We start from the raw sequence: 18,992 nt of genomic DNA, 5'->3' as shown, positions 1-18,992 counted from the left end.
CATGATATACTCTGCATAGAAGTTAAAAAAGCACAGGGACAATATACAGCCTTGATGTACTCCTTTTCCTATTTGGAACCAGTCTGTTGTTCCATGTCCAATTCTAACTGTTGCTTCCTGACCTGCATACAGATTTCTCATGAGGCAGGTCAGGTGGTCTGATATTCCCGTCTCTTGAAGAATTTTCCACAGTTTGTTGTTATCCACACAGTCAAAGGCTTTTGCATAGTCAATAAAGCAGAAATAGATGTTTTTCTGGAACTCTAGCTTTTTCAATGATCAAGCAGATGTTGGCAATTTGATCTCTGGTTCCTCTGCCTTTTCTAAATCTAGTTTGAACATCTGGAAGTTCACGGTTCACATATTGTTGAAGCCTGGCTTAGAGAATTTTCAGCATTACTTTGCTGGAGTGTGAGATGAGTGCAGTTGTGCGGTAGTTTGAGCACTCTTTGGCATTGCCTTTCTGTGGCATTGCCTTTTCCGGTCCTGTGGCCACGGCTGAGTTTTCCAAATTTGCTGGCATATTGAGTGCAGCACTTTCACAGCATAATCTTTTAGGATTTATCATTTTAGGACGTATCATTGTAGACTTTTTCTATTTAAATGTATGTGTACTTTAAAAATCCATTGAAATTTTTTTTTTAATTTTAGCTAAAGTGGAAGACTAGATGAGAGGTCAGCAAACATTTTCAGTCAAGGGTGGGATAGTAAATATTTTCAGCTTTGTGGACCATCACTGTTGCAATTATTCAGTTCTACCACTGTAGTGTGAAAGCATCAGTAAATAACATGTAAACCAATAAACAGGGCTGTTTTCCAACAAAGCTTCATTTATAAACAAATAGTAGGCCAGACTTGGCTCATGGGCCAGAGTCTTCAGAGCCCTGGACTTAGGTGAACAAATAAACAAACCAAATAATGCCAGCTTCCTGAGCATGCTGGCCAAAGAATACAGCTTATTTGGTTCCTGTTTCATCAGCTTCAGTTCCAATGTCCATGCTTCTGAGTTACTGTATAGTACTTCTTCCTGTTCAACATCAGTCATGATCATTCCCTGTTACACACTGAGTTACCTGCCTTCAACCTGGCATCCACATAAGAAGTTCCACCCATCCACTGCTCATATCCAGGATACCTGGATAAGGGACTCACACCAACCTAGTGGAATCAGCCACCCTGGTAACAATAACTGAGTTCCTATGGCGTTTGGGACACTATGCTTCTGTTCCAACCTTATAGTAACTGTGATCAGGGCCCATGTCTTGTTCAACTTTGTATTTCTAGTGCCTGGCACATACAAATCACTAAGTTAGAGTTGAATAAATGAATGACCTATAAGCAAGCAAGGATCTGACTCTCAAGTATTGTGGCTTGGAAATGAACAGGATACCGGCACACAGCACATAGTCAATAGAGATGTGTCTCCTTAGCATCTGTGCACAACAAGTTGTGTAACAGCAACTGCTAGTGCCACAGTCATAAGTGCTTTAGACAAATGTTCCTCAAAGTCTTATGTGAATTTGAATCACTTGAAATTTGTATTAAAATGTAGATTTTTATTCCGGAGTTCTGGGATGGGGCCTAAGACTCTGTGTCTCTAGCAAGTTCCCAGGGAGGCCGATTTTATTGGTCCAAGTAGCAAGGTTACATCTCATAAGTAGGGGTTCCCAGTCTGGAGAGAGAAACAACATGTTTTTTTAAAATGTATAGAGCAAGCAGATACAATAGGGGGAATAATAGGATTTTATCCAAAGCCTGGAGTTTGAAATGGTGTGAATGATGCCATTCAGAGCATTGAGTCAGGGATTGAGTCACAAGAAACACAGCAACTTTGGGGTTGGAACCAGAAAGATAAATATCACATTCATCAATCCTAAGACTGCATTTTTCCACATTTTAACATCTCTAAATCAGTATGTGTCATGCTATCACTGGTGGCCAGGTAGGTGGGTAATCCATATCACAGTTGTCATTTCCTGACACCATCAGGCACAGTTAGAAAAGTGTTGGCATCAAAACTTGCAGAACAGATGTCAGTAGCTTGGGAGAAAATTCCAGAGACCAGAGTGAAGCCCTCTTAAGACACACAACATCACAACTGATGGCGGAGATGGTGATGCTGTGTGGAAAACTAGAATTAAAAAGTGATCAGAGGAAATTCCCTGGTGGTCCAGTGGTTAAGACTCCAAGCTCCCAATACAAGGGTCCTAGGAAACTAAGATTCCCACGTGCTGCAACTAAGAGTTCCTGTGCTGCAACTAAAGATCCCACGTGCCGCAACAGTCAAATTAATTAATTAATTAAAATAATATCTTTTTAAAAAGTGATCAGATGAAAACATCCTGCAATTCAGTAGTGTGGATGGCTGCACAACCTTGTGAGCAAACTAAAAATCACTGAACGGTTCACTTGAAAAGGGATTAAATTTATAAACATTTGGGAAGATTGGAAGTACTCTGGAGATGGATGATGGTCATGGTCGAACAACAATATGAATGTACTTAATGTCATCTAATTGTACACTTAAAGTTAAAAAGGTAAATTTATGTTATGTATAATACCACAGTCAATTACGGAGAAGGCAATGGCACCCCACTCCAGTATTCTTGCCTGGAAAATTCCATGGATGGAGGAGCCTGGTAGGCTGCAGTCTATGGGGTCTCGAAGAGTCAGACTTGACTGAGTGACTTGACTTTCACTTTTCACTTTCATGCATTGGAGAAGAAAATGGCAACCCACTCCAGTGTTCTTGCCTGGAGAATCCCAGGGATGGGGAAGCCTGGTGGGCTGCTGTCTGTGGGGTCACACAGAGTCAGACACGACTGAAGCAACAGCAGCACAATCATTAAAACCTGGAGGGGAAAAAAAAAATCCCACTGTAATACTCTTCCCCATCTACACACAAAACCATGTAATGACTCAGGCTTCAATCAAGAGTTCTGTGCACAGTCTATGTGTGAGGATCCCTTTGTATTACAGGTGATTTAACACTGAAAGGGGAAGGTAATCATTACAATATAATCATCACTAACCCTCCATGATAGAGACTGGGAAGTAGAGGTAGATGCCAATTCTCTGTTGTGGCAAAACTCTAAAATCCTGGGATGACCAGTAGAAACTGCCTGATTGAGTTACCCAGCTGATGCTGAAGGCAGAGTACCTGGTCCTCAGAAGACTACTTTTACCTCTTCTCAAATTCTCTGTTGGCTCAGACAGTAAAGATTCTGCCTGCAATGCAGGATACCTGGATTCAATCCCTGGGTGGGGAAGATCCCCTAGAGAAGGGAATGGAAACCCACTCCAGTAGTCTTGCTTGGAGAATTCTATGGACAGAAGAGCCTGGCAGGCTACAGTCCATGAGGTTGTCAAGAGCCAGACACAACTGAGCAACTAACACTTTCACTCTTCTTTCAAATGACCGTAGCAGGGACCACATGCCAGAGCCTAAGGGCCAGGAAGACCAGGCAGTAAGTGTGATAGGGACAAAAAGCAGGCTTACAAAGGACTGGTCCCAGGTCTTCCTTCCAGAAACTGAGGACTGACTCCCCAAGATCCCTTCTTTGAAGGGTCCATACAGCCAGCTTCTGGAATATCTTTACAGCCAAATGGAGATAGGCATTCCCTCCCCAGTATTAAAACAGCAGAGTTCCAGCTTGCATGTCTACCTGCAGTGAGCTCCCTACCAAACCAAGAACCAAGGTGAGAATACGTGATGCTCACCAAAGAGACCAGATCACACAGTTCCCCCCAAACACCAGAAGATGAAAGTTTCTTTATCACCTGTGGGTGATAAATCTTCTCCGAGGACTTTATACAGCTTGATGTTTTAAAGTGTGCTAAATAGGCACTTCCCTGATGTCCAGAGGTTAAGAATCCACCTTTCGTGCAGGGGAAATGGGTTTGATCCCGGATCGGGGAACTAAGATCCCACATGCCAAGGGGAAAATAAGACCCTGCATAGCAACTACTGAGCCTGTGTGGTCCAGAGCCCACATAGCACAACTAGAGAGTCTGGGCACCACAACGAAGATCCCATTTGATGCAACTAAGGCCTGACACAGCCAAATCAATAACTTTTTAAAAATATAATAAAATGTGCTAGATAATAGGAAGGAGTGTTACCAGGTCCCAGAGTCCACAAACAGCAGTTAGCCTCTGCTTTGTAAGCTGCAAAAACATCCTCCCTGGCATCAACCATGGGCTGAACTGCTAGCACCTCTCCAAGGAAAATCTTTCCAGGGAATCTGCCGTAGAAATTCCTATCAATTCCATAGATAAACAAGCTCAGGGCCTCCTGAGTTTTTCTGAGGCAATGAAATATTTATATTGAGTCTCACATTTCACATGTTACTAGGCGGCATTTATAATTTTCATTTCTCATGTCCACTAATCTGGCTACACTTTGTTGATGCTTGACTGAAGTAGACAGGTTGGTCAGTTTGCCTGTCCTAACCTTCACTCCACTTTCAGAGGGTTGGTATGATGCTCATTTTCCAAAATATGAGATTTTGACACATAAACCCCAACTAGTCACAGTTTAAAGTTTTACATTTTTCTTTGTTAAAATTTTATCTCAGTTTCGGCTCATCGTTCTCATTAATAATTTTCAATATCTAGTATATTAGCCCTCCCTCCCAGCATTGAATCATCCAGATAATTAATCAACATATCTCTTCATCCAAATGACCTATGAAAATGTTGACTGAGGTAGTTAACAAAGAAAAAGGAAGTTATTTTTAAAAAAAAAAAGAGGCAGATTGAATGTAAATAAGTTTGGGGACTATTTCAATCAATTTATTACATTGATGTGATTCCTGTTTTGAATGTATAAGTTATTGATATATGATTTTAAGAGGATATCTAAAAGTTCTTTTAATAAGCATTAAAAATCTTAAGTGATAAAAAATAATGAGATCACTTAATTAGCATCTTTTTTTTCCTTTTATTGGTACAAAACAGTGATGTATCTTGCATTTGATTGTCTTAGATTCAGTGAAATCTAGTAGGAGTTTGCCAGGCAGTCTCAGTGGGGTGAAACTCTAGACGTAGAGAAGGATGAAGTGCAAAGACATGGGCCTCTCCAGGAGGTTGCCTGTTGATGCAGAGGCAATGTGACAGGAAGGGGTAGGTGAGCATGGAAACAGAGGAGAGAAATTTTTTTTTTCTCTCTCTCTCTTTTGTTTTTTTTTAGGAGAGAATTTTAGAAAGCAGTAGATCTCATACCATGAAATGAGGATTTTTATTCAGTAATGAAAAGGGAATTGCAAATGTTTGTGTAAGAGAGTAATGAGGTAAGATAGATGTTTTCAAACGATCACTCAGGTTCTGTGTGGGCAATGCTCAAACCTGCATCAGACTATTACGATGGTCCAGGAGCTGGACTCCCGGTGAAACGTGCTAGGGAATCCAAGACGAGGCAGTGACGGTTGCAATGTGAAGGGAACACCTCACTAGAATTGCCAGGAGTAGGTGGCCAGTTAAAAGTGGGAAGTGAAAGCCAGACAGTTCTAGATGACTGAAGGTTTCCAGTTAAAGGTTAGAAATTGGGGCATCCTGACTGGAAGTCAGTGTTCTCCTCCTTGAGACCAGACTTGGTCTTTTCTTGTCCTAAGATGTAAGAGCCCACACTTACTTGAGGGCTGAAGGCATCTTTATGCTGATCACACTGGTTAGGGTCATTATTAAAGATCTCAGTTAACTCGCTGAAGCTTCATTTACACTCCGGAAATTGTCCGTTGGAAGGAGATATGGGAGCTCCTTTTTTTTGCCCCTCAAGCACAGCACACTGGGCTTCTTGGAAATCAGTATTTAGGATTGGCCTTGTCGGGTTGGCCAAAAAAAATTATTTTTTTGCTGCACCCTGTATGACTTTCAGGATCTTAGTTCCCTGACCAGGGATTGAACTCAGGTCCCAGCAGTGAAAGTGCTGAGTCCTAACCACTGGACCACCAGGGAACTCCCTGAGTCAAATATTTTCATGAACACTTGTTGGCTTTCTGCCCTTCAATCCTAAAGATTCTTTTCATGTCAAATTTCTACCACTTCAAGATGAACACTGTCGGGGTCAGGAGTGGCAGTGTCTTTTAAAACATTTCCTGGAACACAGGGACGTAAATTTGGAAGCTGCCTCAGCAAGTTGAGCACTCTGTCTCAGGAATCAAGAATCTGCTGCTGAGGAAATAACTAAGGAATAACACCTAACTGTGTGAAGAGATCTTAAGACAGCTCATCTGGAGATGCCAGCTGGCTCTGGACTCAAGAGAAGAAGCAGTGAACCTCTCTGGGTGTCCCTCAATGTGGAGAAACTTTTCATCTTTAACCTAGATGTTTTATCATCGGTGCTGTATAGATGGAGAAGTCTTGAGGCTACTGTAAAAATAAAACTGAAAATCAGAAGCAGGAGGCTTAAGTCCAAATCCTGAGAACATCAGAGAACTCCTGAATCCAGGGAACATTAATCGATAGGAGCTCATCAAATGCCTCCATACCTACACTGAAACCAAGCACCACCCAAGGGCCAACAAGTTCCAGAGCAAGACATACCATGCAAATTCTCTAGCAACACAGGAACACACCCCTGAGCTTCAATATACAGGCAGCTCAAAGTTACTCCAAAACCATAGACATCTCAACTCATTACTGGACACTTCATTGCACTCCAGAGAGAAGAAATCCAGCTCCACCCACCAGAACTCTGACACAAGCTTCCGTAACCAAAAAACCTTGACAAGCCACTGATACAACCCCACCCACAGCGAGGAAACTCCATAATAAAGAGAACTCCACAAATTCCCAGAATACAGAAAGGCCACCCCAAACGCAGCAATATAACCAAGATGAAGAGACAGAGGAATACCCAGCAGGTAAAGGAACAGGAGAAATGCCCACCAAACCAAACAAAAGAAGAAGAGATAGGGAATCTACCTGAGAAAGAATTCCAAATAATGATAGTGAAGATGATCCAAAATATTGAAATCAAAATGGAATCACAGATAAATAGCCTGGAGAAGATGCAAGAAAGGTTTAACAAGGACCTAGAAGAAATAAAAAAGAGTCGATATATAATGAATAATGCAATAAATGAGATCAGAAACACTCTGGAGGCAACAAATAGTAGAATATCGGAGGCAGAAGATAGGATTAGTGAAATAGAAGATAGAATGGTAGAAATAAATGAATCAGAGAGGAAAAAAGAAAAACGAATTAAAAGAAATGAGGACAATCTCAGAGACCTCCAGGACAATATGAAACGCTCCAACATTCTAATTATAGGAGTCCCAGAAGAAGAAGACAAAAAGAAAGACCATGAGAAAATACTTGAGGAGATAATAGTTGAAAACTTCCCTAAAATAGGGAAGGAAATAATCACCCAAGTCCAAGAAACCCAGAGAGTTCCAAACAGGGTAAACCCAAGGCGAAACACCCCAAGACACATATTAATCAAATTAACAAAGATCAAACACAAAGAACAAATATTAAAAGCAGCAAGGGAAAAACAACAAATAACACACAAGAGGATTCCCATAAGGATAACTGCAGATCTTTCAATAGAAACGCTTCAGGCCAGGAGGGAATGGCAAGATATACTTACAGTGATAAAAGAAAATAACCTACAGCCAAGATTACTGTACCCAGCAAGGATCTCATTCAAATATGAAGGAGAAATCAAAAGCTTTACAGACAAGCAAAAGCTGAGAGAATTCAGCACCACCAAACCAGCTCTCCAACAAATGCTAAAGGATATTCTCTAGACAGGAAACACAAAAAGTGCGTATAAACCCGAACCCAAAACAATAAAGTAAATGGCAACAGGATCATACTTATCAATAATTACCTTAAACGTAAATGGGTTGAATGCCCCAACCAAAAGATTGGCTGAATGGATACAAAAACAAGACCCCTATATATGCTGCCTACAAGAGACCCACCTCAAAACAAAGGACACATACAGACTGAAAGTGAAGGGCTGGAAAAAGATATTCCACGCAAATAGAAACCAAAAGAAAGCAGGAGTAGCAATACTCATATCCGATAAAATAGACTCTAAATCAAAGGCTGTGAAAAGAGACAAAGAAGGCCACTACATAATGATTAAAGGATCAATCCAAGAAGAAGATATAACAATTATAAATATATATGCACCCAACATAGGAGCACCACAATATGTAAGACAAATGCTAACAAGTATGAAAGGGGAAATTAACAATAACACAGTAATAGTGGGAGACTTTAATACCCCCACTCACATCTATGGACAGAGCAACTAAACAGAAAATTAACAAAGAAATGCAAACTTTAAATGATACAATAGCAGTTAGACCTAATTGATATCTATAGGACATTTCACCCCAAAACAATGAATTTAACCTTTGTCTCAAGTGCTCACAGAACCTTCTCCAGGATAGATCACATCCTGGGCCATAAATCTAACCTTGATAAATTCAAAAAAATTGAAATCATTCCAAGCATCTTTTCTGACCATAATACATTAAGATTAGATCTTAATTACAGAAGAAAAACTATTAAAAATTCCAACATATGGAGGCTGAACAACATGCTTCTGAATAACCAACAAATCATAGAATAAATCAAAAAAGAAATCAAAATATGCATAGAAATGAATGAAAATGAAAACACGACAACCCAAAACCTGTGGGACACTATAAAAGCAGTGCTAAAAGGAAAGTTCATAGAAATACAGGCATACCTCAAGAAACAAGAAAAAAGTCAAATAAATAACCTAACTCTACACCTAAAGCAACTAGGAAAGGAAGAAATGGAGAACCTCAGAGTTAGTAGAAGGAAAGAAATCTTAAAAATTAGGGCAGAAATAAATGCAAAAGAAACAAAAGAGACCATAGCAAAAATCAACAAAGCCAAAAGCTGGTTCTTTGAAAGGATAAATAAAATTGACAAACCATTAGCCAGACACATCAAGAAACAAAGGGAGAAAAATCAAATCAATAAAATTAGAAATGAAAATAGAGAGATCACAACAGACAACACAGAAATACAAAGGATCATAAGAGACTACTATCAGCAATTATATGCCAATAAAATGGACAACGTGGGAGAAATGGACAAATTCTTAGAAAAGTACAATTTTCCAAAACTGAACCAGGAAGAAATAGAAAATCTTAACAGACCCATCACAAGCACGGAAATTGAAACTGTAATCAGAAATCATCCAGCAAACAAAAGCCCAGGTCCAGATGGCTTCACAGCTGAATTCTACCAAAAATTTAGAGAAGAGCTAACACCTACCTACTCAAACTCTTCCAGAAAATTGCAGAGGAAGGTAAACTTCCAAACTCATTCTATAAGGCCACTATCACCCTAATACCAAAACCTGACAAAGATGCCACAAAAAAAGAAAACTACAGGCCAATATCACTGATGAACATAGAAGCAAAATCCTTAACAAAATCCTAGCAATCAGAATCCAACAACACATTAAAAAGATCATACACCATGACCAAGTGGGTTTTTTCCCAGGGATGCAAGGATTCTTCAATATCTGCAAATCAATCAATGTAATTCACCACATTAACAAATTGAAAAATAAAAGCCATATTATTATCTCAATAGATGCAGAGAAGGCCTTTGACAAAATCCAACATCCATTTATGATAAAAACTCTCCAGAAAGCAGGAATAGAAGGAACATACCTCAACATAATAAAAGCTGTATATGACAAACCCACAGCAAACATTATCTTCAATGGTGAAAAATTGAAAGCATTTCCCCTAAAGTCAGGAACAAGACAGGGGTGCCCACTATCACCACGACTATTCAACATAGCTCTGGAAGGTTTAGCCACAGCAATCAGAGCAGAAAAAGAAATAAAAGGAATCCAAACTGGAAAAGAAGAAGTAAAACTCTCACTGTTTGCAGATGACATGATCCTCTACATAGAAAACCCTAAAGACTCCACCAGAAAATTACTAGAGCTAATCAATGAATATAGTAAAGTTCAGTTCAGTTCAGTTCAGTCGCTCAGTCATGTCCAACTCTTTGCGACCCCATGAATCGCAGTACACCAGGCCTCCCTGTTCATCACCATCTCCCGGAGTTCACTCAGACTCATGTGCATCGAGTCCGTGATGCCATCCAGCCATCTCATCCTCTGTCGTCCCCTTCTCCTCCTGCCCCCAATCCCTCCCAGCAGCAGAGTCTTTTCCAATGAGTCAACTCTTCTCATGAGGTGGCCAAAGTATTGGAGTTTCAGCTTTAGCATCATTTCCTCCAAAAAATCCCAGGGTTGATCTCCTTCAGAATGGACTGGTTGGATCTCCTTGCAGTCCAAGGGACTCTCAAGAGTCTTCTCCAACACCACAGTTCAAAAGCATCAATACTTCGGCACTCAGCCTTCTTCACAGTCCAACTCTCACATCCATACATGACCACAGGAAAAACCACAGCCTTGACTAGATGGACCTTAGTCGGCAAAGTAATGTCTCTGCTTTTGAATATACTATCTAGGTTGGTCATAACTTTTCTTCCAAGGAGTAAGCATCTTTTAATTTCATGGCTGCAATCACCATCTGCAGTGATTTAGTAAAGTTGCAGGATATAAAATCAACACACAGAAATCCCTTGCATTCCTATACACTAATAATGAGAAAGTAGAAAAAGAAATTAAGGAAACAATTCCATTCATCATTGCAACGAAAAGAATAAAATACTTAGAAATATATCTACCTAAAGAAACTAAAGACCTTTACATAGAAAATTATAAAATATTGATGAAAGAAATCAAAGAGGACACTAATAGATGGAGAAATATACCATGTTCATGGATCAGAAGAATCAATATAGTGAAAATGAGTATACTACCCAAAGCAATCTACAGATTCAATGCAATCCCTATCAAGCTACCAGTGGTATTTTTCACAGAGCTTGAACAAATAATTTCATAATTTGTATGGAAATACAAAAAACCTCGAATAGCCAAAGCAATCTTGAGAAAGAAGAATGGAACTGGAAGAATCAAACTGCCTGACTTCAGGCTCTACTACAAAGCCACAGTCATCAAGACAGTATGGTACTGGCACAAAGACAGAAATATAGATCAATGGAACAAAATAGAAAGCCCAGAGATAAATCCACACACCTATGGACACCTTATCTTCGACAAAGGAGGCAAGAATATACAATGGATTAAAGACAATCTCTTTAACAAGTGGTGCTGGGAAAACTGGTCAACCACTTGTAAAAGAATGAAACTAGATCACTTTCTAACACCATACATAAAAATAAACTCAAAATGGATTAAACATCTAAATGTAAGACCAGAAACTATAAAAATCCTAGAGGAGAACAGAGGCAAAACACTCTCCGACATAAATCACAGCAGGATCCTCTATGATCCACCTCCCAGAATACTGGAAATAAAAGCAAAAATAAACAAATGGGATCTAATTAAAATTAAAAGCTTCTGCACAACAAAGGAAACTATAAGCAAGGTGAAAAGGCAGCCTTCTGAATGGGAGAAAATAATGGCAAATGAAGCAACTGACAAACAACTAATCTCAAAAATATACAAGCAACTTATGCAGCTCAATTCCAGAAAAATAAACGACCCAATCAAAAACTGGACCAAAGAATTAAATAGATATTTCTCTGAAGAAGACATACGGATGGCTAACAAACACATGAAAGGATGCTCAACATCACTCATTATCAGAGAAATGCAAATCAAGACCACAGTGAGGTACCATTTCACACCAGTCAGAATGTCTGCGATCCAAAAGTCTACAAGCAATAAATGCTGGAGAGGGTGTGGAGAAAAGGGAACCCTCTTACACTGTTGGTGGGAATGCAAACTAGTACAGCCACTGTGGAGAACAGTGTGGAGATTCCTTTAAAAATTGCAAATAGAACTGCCTTATGACCCAGCAATCCCACTGCTGGGCATACACACCAAGGAAACCAGAATTGAAAGAGACACATGTACCCCAATGTTCATTGCAGCACTGTTTATAATAGCCAGGACATGGAAACAACCTAGATGTCCATCAGCAGATGAATGGATAAGAAAGCTGTGGTACATATACACAATGGAGTATTACTCAGCCATTAAAAAGAATACATTTGAATCAGTTCTAATGAGGTGGATGAAACTGGAGCCAATTATACAGAGTGAAGTAAGCCAGAAAGAAAAACACCAATACAGTATACTAACACATATATATGGAATTTAGAAAGATGGTAATGATAATCCTGTATGCAAGACAGCAAAAGAGACACAGATGTTTAGAACGGAGTTTTGGACTCTGTGGGAGTGGGAGAGGGTGGGATGATTTGGGAGAATGGCACTAAAACATGTATACTATCATGAAAGAAATGAATCGCCAGTCTATGTTCGATACAGGATACAGGATGCTTGGGGCTGGTGCACGGGGATGATCCAGAGAGATGATATGGGGTGGGAGGTGGGAAGGGGTTTCAGGATTGGGAACTCATGTACACTCGTGGCTGATTCATGTCAATGTATGGCAAAACCAATACAGTACTGTAAAGCAAAATAAAGTTAAAAAAAAAAAAGATGAACATTGTCTTTCTTCAGGTCCAAAAGGAGAGCTCAGACTCACTGCCCTGACTTCAGAAGAAGAACTACAAAGGAGCAGAGGGTAGCTGACACTCCTCATCCATCCTCCAGGAGAAGAAGGTTCCTCTCACTTCCAAACCAAGCAATGGTGAGTTTAGAAAGTGCGAGAGGGTTAGAAACAGAAGGGCAGAGTTGGATTTTGGAGTCTAAGAGACCTAAGTCTCTGTTCTGCCATTTAACTTCTGTGTGCCCTTGCGTCTTCAATTTAATCTCCAAGCCTTAGTTTGTCTGTAAAATGAAGATAGGAATAACACCCACTGCACAAGAGTTCTTGTGAAGATTAAATAAGGGCACACATATAAACTGCTTAGCACAGTGTACCAGAGAAGGTGATGGCACCCCACTCCAGTACTCTTGCCTGGAAAATCCCATGGACGGAGGAGCCTGGTAGGCTGCAGTCTATGGGTTTGCTAAGAGTTGGACACGACTGAGCGACTTCACTTTCACGTTTCACTTTCATGCATTGGAGAAGGAAATGGCAACCCACTCCAGTGTTCTTGCCTGGAGAATCCCAGGGACAGAGGAGCCTGTTGGGCTGCCGTCTCTGGGGTCTCACAGAGTCAGACACAACTGACATGACTTAGCAGCAGCAGTAGCAGTAGCAGCACCACAGTATACACAAAAACAAACAAAAAAAAAGTGTAATAAGATTACTGTACATTGTTAATCAATTATACCCCACTACAAAATGGTTTTGTAATTTTAATGTTAAAAGTTAAAATTACAAAAGATTACCGATTCATTTCAGATGAGGTGAAAGTGGGCAGAGTTTGACAAGCTTCTCCATCTCCCCGACAGCAAGTGCACCAGAAGGATATGGATAAGACAGTGTTTTTCTAATATTTGAAGCAATCCTCATAAGAAATACTTTCTATTGTGATCCACAACACATAAAGTGACATAGTTAAGACTGAAATAAAACCAATTTTAACCAAACAACAGTTACCTTTATTCTGTGCAATATGACATGTACTCTGAGACTTTCAGTTCTTCATGAGTCTATTTCATTTCTCTATTTTTGAAAGTTTTCAAACCTACAGAAAGTTGAAAAAGCGATATAAAACACTGTTCATGGAAAACAGCATTTCTTGACCTCAGCAAAAATGACATTTGGGGTCATAACTCTTTGGAGGGAGGCTGTTCTGTACATTGTGGTATGTTTAGCAGCAACACTAGTCTCTATCCCCTGCACCCTACCTCTCCCCCCTGCCCCCCACCACATGCCCAGCTGTAACAACCAGAAATGTCTCTAGTCATTGCCAAGTGTCCCCTGGGGAGTAAAAATCACTCCCATTGAGAACCAATGACCCAAACCTGCCAGCAGTTAACACTTGGTCATATTACATCATCTTTCTCTCAATACACACTCATGCATACACAAACATATTTTTTGGTTGAACTATTTGAAAGTAAATTACAGACATCATGACACTCAACATAAATAGTTTATCATGCGTCTCCTAAGACTAAAAACATGCCTTACACAACCACATTCCATACTGCACATAAAGACTCAACATTAACTCAATCATTTCTTTTCTCCTTCTTCTATGTCGTTTGTCACCCACTAGATTGATTTCCCTGGTGGGTCAGTGGTAAAGAACCTGCCTGCAGTGTAGCAGCCACAGGAGACATGGGGTTCGGCAGATCCCCTGGAGAAGGGAATAGCAATCCACTCTGGTATTCTTGTCTGGAGAATTCCATGGACAGAGGAGCCTGGCAGGCTATATAGTCCATAGGGTTGCAAAGAGTCAGACACAACTGAAGCAACATAGCATGCAGGCAGATTGATTTCATGTTCTACTTATGGGTCATGACCTACAGTTTGAAGATTAGAGAAGTAATATATTGTCTCCCAAATATCTTTAGAACAGAAAAGGTGCACATGAAGTCACAGAGTCAAGCAGGCATTTATAGGGTTTTTACCAACATACTGCTGTTTTCCCCTCCCTGGCTGTTTTCCACCTCACATCCCCAGGGCAGCACGGGGAGCAGAGACCCAGCCAGCCCCACCCTACAGGCGACCCAGGAGCTCTCGCAGGCGCCGGTGGTGTGTGCCCTGGCCTGTCTGCCAGGGGTTGGCAGGGCCTGCCGAGTTGGGTGCACAGTGGCCTGACCACATCACAGGCCCTGGGCTCTGGCTCAGGCTCAGGCAGGCCGCCCCCCACCCCTTCCTTGTTTGCTAAGGTCCTTTCCTTTACCTGCACTGGCTCCAGGACAGTGGTTACAAGTGGGCCCAGAAACTGCCAGCGGGCAAGGGCTGAGACACTTGAAAGTGTGTGAGTCACTGGCCGTCTTTGATTCCCCTGACCTTATAAATCCAGCCTTTGAGTCTAGATCAGGATCCAAAGAGCCGCAAAACTTAAAAACTAACATTCCCAAATGCAGACGGAGAGCTCACCACTGGAGCCCCCTGCACAATTCCCCAGGAGGTCTGGAAAGGGGCAAGTATACAGGAGGGCTTCCCACACAGGCCCTGGGCAGCATCCTCCATCATCCTGACAAGGAGGCCCCTTTGTGTTTGCTCTTGCTTTTATTCTTTTATAAAGACTTGAAACCTCTGGGAGCCAGACTTCCTTGAAAGTCAAGAATTTCCCCCTCTTGAAGATTAGAAGTGGGGGTATTAGATCAGCTTTGGTATTGGAGGAGAAAGAAGAATTAACTACAGCCTGAAAAGTCAGGGCTAAGCTCTTACAGGAACTGACTGTTGAGTCTTGAAGGCAGATGCTATGACAACAACCCATCACCCCTAATAAGACACCAGAATATGGGTTGTGCATCCCTAAGCCAGGAGAGATGCGCTTACTTGATGCGGAACAAGATACACATGAGGAAGTTCAATGATGGGACCGCAAGAAATGAATTAATGCCATCTCCGTGGCCTCCTCTATGCAGCTCCAGTGAATCAGTACGCAACTAAAGAGGACATTCCCAAAGCAAAGACAGAGAACAGAAGTAGCTATGGGTGGGAGGGCCATAAATACTTGTTGCAAGCTGCTTTCACCTACTGTTATGCCTACAGTGTCTTCAAAGAACTCTACTACAATCCAAAAAAAGTAGCTCATTTTTATTTCAGTTTTTCTGTCTGTCTTCCCCTCTGGATTATAAGGATGTGAGAGCCTTGTCTATTTTGCTCACCATCATAGCATCGCTTCTGAGAATGATACCTGGAACAACAACCAACACTCGAAAGATATTTGGTGAGTCAGTGAGTGAACACAGGCTCTCCTCAACTATAGCAAGACAAGTACAATCCACCCCACTTAACAGAGGAAGAAAGTAAAACACAGAGATGTCAAGTTCACCCAGCTAATCAGTGTCCGCCTGGGCCTTACAACCAGAACTCTTCACGCTAATTCCCACACTGCCTAAAATCAGCAGGAACATAGACATTATCTTTATCCCTTGCTCTTCTCATCCCCTCGGGTCCTCCAGTTTGGCACGACTATCAGGACAATCCCAGGGACAATGTTCATCAGCTTGAGTTTAAAATTAACAGGACACTTTCTCAAACTGTCGAAAACTTTCCTGAAAGAAGCCAACATCCAGGTTGGTAACAATGTTCTGTATTCAGATAGTAGGGCTGGCTGGTGCTGGAGGAGATGAATTAGATAGGTAGCTAATTTTAATTGGGCTTCCCTTGTGGCTTAGCTGGTAAAGAATCCACCTGCAATGCCAGAGACCTGGGTTCAATCCCTGGCTTGGGAGGATCCCCTGGAGAAGGGAAAGGCTACCCACTCCAGTATTCTGGCCTGGAGAATTCCAAGGACTGTATAGTCCCTGGGGTCGCAGAGTTGGACTTGACTGAGTGACTTTCACTTTCAAATTTTAAGAGGCCTAGAGGGATACAGTGACTCAAACAGGACACAAGTATGTTGGCCGGGGCGAACTACCTGGATGTGTAGTTAAAAGAAAGGAAAACAACAGGAAGGGATGGAAGGATGGATCCCCACAGAAGGAAAAACTGTCCTGTGGTATTTCAAATTAGTATATAAGAGAAGCACATCGGGACATTTAGGGACATGGGGACCTTCCCAGAGCTTCTCTCACTGTTGGCCCAAGAGATCAACCCCCTCCCTCCCCCAGCCAACTATGACTTCTCATCAATGAATCCTACTCTCTCTTAAAAGCACTAAGGACTGTACTGATTTATCCATCACAGAACCCAAGTCTCAGATGTCACAAGGATGATTTACAAGGACAAGCAAATCTGCTTCTTCCCTCAAAATCCCTAAATGTTGGCAGACACATACCCGTGCACACAAGCACACTTTGCTTCCCCAGCCCCACTCTTGGCACCAGCAATTCACATAGCCCAGTCTAGAGAGTCACCTGCAAAGGGTGCTCCCTGGGGATTGAAAACAGCCCCAGCTGAGGAGGTGAACCTTGCGTGGCTCTGGGCACCTCCACCAGACAGAGAGGTAAAGGAGGGCATTCTCTGCTGATGTCTTCTGTCCCAGGTGCTGGCTGGTACTTTACAAATGAGATTTAACCTTCCCAATAATCCCACAAAAATACCCTTTTAACAGATGATGAAATTAAGTCTCAGTAAAATGATGTACTTTATTGAGAATTGCAGCTAAAAACTTCACTCTGAAATTAATACTGCTCTTTCCATTAAACTGAACTCCCAGCTCATCATTCTTATTTATTTCCAGCTGAAAATACAAGCTTTCTATTCTCCAAAATAAAACTGACCATATATATTTTAGACTAGAAAAAGAAAACTTTAAAAAATTGATCACAAGTAATATTAAAATTATAAATTATGGTAAAAAGCACAGGGCAAATGATACAATTTTTATCTCAGTGTAAAGGGCATTCACATAGACAAGAAACTCTCAGGAAGAGCCAGAATGTTATTATTTTTCAAATCTGGAAGAATCCCTGGCCCTCAGCAGAGAAAGATCAGGCCAGTGTAGAATTAGGTCCTTCAAAGTTTGTAACTACAGCCTCCACACTCTGGGTTGTGAGTCCATCAGGACAATGCATGGCAGAAGGAAAACATGCTTTGCAAAGATTGATTCTTCTCATTACAAACTGAAGAGAAGATTCAGGATTTCCTCTGTATGGATACATCCTAATATGCTGCCCTGAGTGCAAGAAGGTGGCACAGGGTTAGGACCAATGTACTAGAGCTGGATACAACTCAGGGAACTTGCATGGGGTAAACTTGACCATCCAATGTTTCGCTTATTAGAAGTAAAAAGTTGCTGGCCATCAATTCACTGTCCCTGAAACTAACACAATATTGTAAAACAACTATAGTTCAAAAAAAAAAAAAAAAGTTACTGGCCATTGGCCTGAGAGCTTCATAGTAGATAAGATTAGGACCACCAAGAGGATTTTTCATCTATTAAAGAGACTCACTGAGGGGTCAGCAGGGCTGAAAGATGGCTTCATTCTACTGAAATGCACCCAAGCCTGAGGTAGACACCAGAATGCAAATATATAGTAACTCCACCTGGGCCCAGATCTCCCATGTCAGCGTGGTCTGTATTACTCATTCTCCATGCCAGCTATTTGAAAAGCTGTATCCTAAATGCTGGAAGAGTGCATGGCAACCCATTCCAGTACTCTTGCCTGGAGGATCCCATGAACAGAGGAGCCTGGTGGGCTACACTCCATAGGTGACGAAGAGTCAGACATGGCTGAAGTGCCTTAGCATGCACACCCACAAACATCCTAACCGGCAGCTCCTTTTTAAATTTGCCATGAGCCATCCAAGTCACAAAGACCAGAAATGAACAAAATCTCTACGGTCAGCACTTTCATTGTAGAAGATCCACTTTCATTGCAGGAGAAGATGGCTTGGTGAGCAGGCATCAGAGCAAAGCTGATGTGATGAATCTAATGTTTAATGGCTTACATTAAAAAGAATGAAATAATGCCATTTGCAGCAACATAGACAGACCTAGAGATTATCATCCTAAGTGAAGTAAGTCAGAGAAAGAAAAATATCATATAATATCCCTCATAAGTGGACACTAAAAAGAAATAATACAAATGAACTTATTTACAAAACAGAAAAAGACTCACAGATTTAGAGAACAAACTTATGGTTGGGGCAAGTAGGGGGAAGGATAGGGGGAAGGGATAGTCATGGAACTGGGATCAACATGTCCACACTGCTATATTTTAAGTGGATGACCAGCAAGTTCCTACCATATAGCACAGGGAATTCTGCCCAATGTTATGGGACAGCCTGGATGAGAAGGGAGTTTGGGGAGAATGGATACATGTATATGTATGGCTGAGTCCATTTACTGTCCCCCTGAAACTATCACAACACTGTTAATCAGCTATCAATTCAGTTCAGTCACTCAGTCGTGTCTGGCTCTTTGCAACTCCATGGACTGCAGCATGCCAGACTTCCCTGTCC

At 41.3% G+C, this 18,992-nt stretch overlaps 1 non-coding gene across 1 annotated transcript; it reads right to left on the bottom strand.

Moving 5' to 3' along the window:
• Positions 1-5,883: 5,883 nt before the first annotated feature.
• TRNAE-UUC lies at positions 5,884-5,955 on the bottom strand. Its single transcript has one exon. It is a non-coding gene; the product is annotated as a tRNA-Glu (tRNA).
• Positions 5,956-18,992: the final 13,037 nt, after the last annotated feature.

Source organism: Oryx dammah, unplaced genomic scaffold (assembly GCF_014754425.2).
Source record: "Oryx dammah isolate SB20612 unplaced genomic scaffold, SCBI_Odam_1.1 HiC_scaffold_25, whole genome shotgun sequence".
Classification (NCBI taxonomy): Eukaryota; Metazoa; Chordata; class Mammalia; order Artiodactyla; family Bovidae; genus Oryx; species Oryx dammah.
Note: the sequence above shows the minus strand (reverse complement) of the source record. Positions and strands in the feature narration are given on the sequence as shown.